This window comes from Ursus arctos, unplaced genomic scaffold, assembly GCF_023065955.2.
Source record: "Ursus arctos isolate Adak ecotype North America unplaced genomic scaffold, UrsArc2.0 scaffold_243, whole genome shotgun sequence".
NCBI classification, from domain to species: Eukaryota; Metazoa; Chordata; class Mammalia; order Carnivora; family Ursidae; genus Ursus; species Ursus arctos.
The window spans coordinates 26,823-29,100 of record NW_026622923.1 but is presented as its reverse complement, the minus strand read 5'-3'; positions in this window follow the sequence as shown (position 1 = coordinate 29,100).

The window sequence follows — 2,278 nt, the reverse complement described above, 5'->3', positions numbered from 1 at the left end:
ATTTTCAGAGAATCAGTTCTTAGTTTCGTTGGTATACTCCATTATCCTTTTAGTCCCGCTTCATTTTTCCCTGCTCTAATCTTTGTTATTTCTTTCCTTCTAATAACTTTGGCCTGATGTGTTCTCTTTCCAGTGCCTTAAGGGGTAAAGTTAGGTTGTTTGTTTGAGACTCATCTAGTTTCTTGAGGTTTCATTTATTACTAGGCATATGTGGTGTTTTAAATCCATTTATGAAACAGAAATGAACACTATATTCAGTCATAAATTAAAACAAAACTTACGTATCTTTAGAGTTCAGTAATTCATCAGTTGTGTATAACACTCAGTGCTCATCACAAAACCCAAATATATCATGAGGTTTCATGTGTCCTCACACTTTTCTTTAAGCTTCTAAAGCATATTGTAGAATTTTTTATAAATTGTAAATTTTCCGTATGAGATATGTGAGTTTGCCTGTATTTTTTTAATCCGTTGCTTTTATTGAGTTTATGGAGATGACTATGACTAATTATCCACCCTTGTCTTTGTGCAAACAATGAAAACAATTAAAGCAGTGTTTCTCAAACTTTGGTGTGCATTAGAATTGCCTGGAAGACTTGTTGATGCCAAAGGTAAATCCCACTGGATTCTGATTCAATAGTTCTCTCGAGGGCTAGAGTATTTGCATTTCTGACAAATGTGTAGGTAATGCTGCTGGCTTGGGGGCCATATTTTTGAGAAGTGTGGAATTTGTCGAGCCTCCGGGACCTTAACTATCATCTAATAATTTTTTTTATTTTTCATACACATCATAAATAAACTGTACTTTAAACTATATTATAGGCAGCTTGTGTTGAAAACATAGTGCGTTAGTACTGTTAGAATCAGAAAGGCAGTTTCTATCTAACTGAATTCTGACTACGACAAGTAAAGGGTATGGAGTCACAGGGTCAGAAGAGTTAGTGAATAAAGGATATTTGGCTGTGTTCCTAGAATATAGATGCTCCTTCCAAGTGTTCTGTATTATGGTAGCAATTGAAAACAGCAACGTGGGAGCTCTGTGACCTTGGGCTCAAACCGTTTGGATTAAGCTTGGGATTCCTAATATTTCAATGAGGTTGAACTAGAGGACAGCAACTTTCAGCTACAACATGCAGCAGTGTTAACTACAGTGATTGTGTAGCACATGACATTCTCAGGACTTACAGCTGTGGGTTGTACCTTTTGATCCCCTTCATTCAGTTTTCCCTCCCGTCACCCCGTGCCTCTGGTAACCATAAATCTGATCTCTTTTTCTATTTGTTTTTCTATTTGTTTTATGTTTTAGGGTCCACATATAAGTGAGATCATCTAGTATTTGTCTTTCTCTGCTGACTTATTTAGTATAATGTCCTCAAGGACCATCCGTGCGGTCTCAAGTGACAGGATTTCCTTATTTTTATGGCTGAATAGTATTCCATTGGATATACAGACTACATTTTCTTTATCCATTACTCTGTTGATAGATACAGGTTGTTTCCATATCTTGGCTATTGTAAATAATGCTGCTATGAACATGGGGTGGCAATACTTCTTCAACAGGCTAACTTCTTTTTTTTCAACATGTTAATCTCATTTTGTTCAGCTATGTAACCAGAAGTAGAATTGCGGGATCCTTTGGTTATTTTATTTTTTATTTTTTTTAAAGATTTTATTTATTTATTTGACTGAGATAGAGACAGCCAGTGAGAGAGGGAACACAAGCAGGGAGAGTGGGAGAGGAAGAAGCAGGCTCATAGCGGAGGAGCCTGATGTGGGGCTCGATCCCATAACGCCGGGATCACGCCCTGAGCCGAAGGCAGACGCTTAAATGCTGTGCCACCCAGGCACCCCTGAACACCTTTTTTATGTGCTGGTTGTCCATTTGTCTTCTCTGGAGAAATGTCTATTTAGGTCCTTGGTCCTTTCTTTAGTTGGTTTCTTTTTTCTTTTATATTCTTTACTTTCTTTTCTTTCTTTCTTTTTTTCGCATACAACTGAGTTGTATGAGTTATGTACATATTTTAGGTATTAATTTCTCCTCAGATACATGATTTGCAAATATTTTCCCATTCCATATGTTGCATTTTCATTTTGTTGATTATTTCTTTCACTGTGAAGAGGCTCTTGAGTGTAGTACCACTTTTTTTTTTATTTTGTTGCTTGTGCTTTTGGTGTTAGTTTTAAAATATACTTACCAAGACCAATGTCAAGTAGTTTATTCTCTATGTTTTCTTGTAGGAATTTTATGATTTCAGGTCTTCCCTGTAAGTCTTTTATC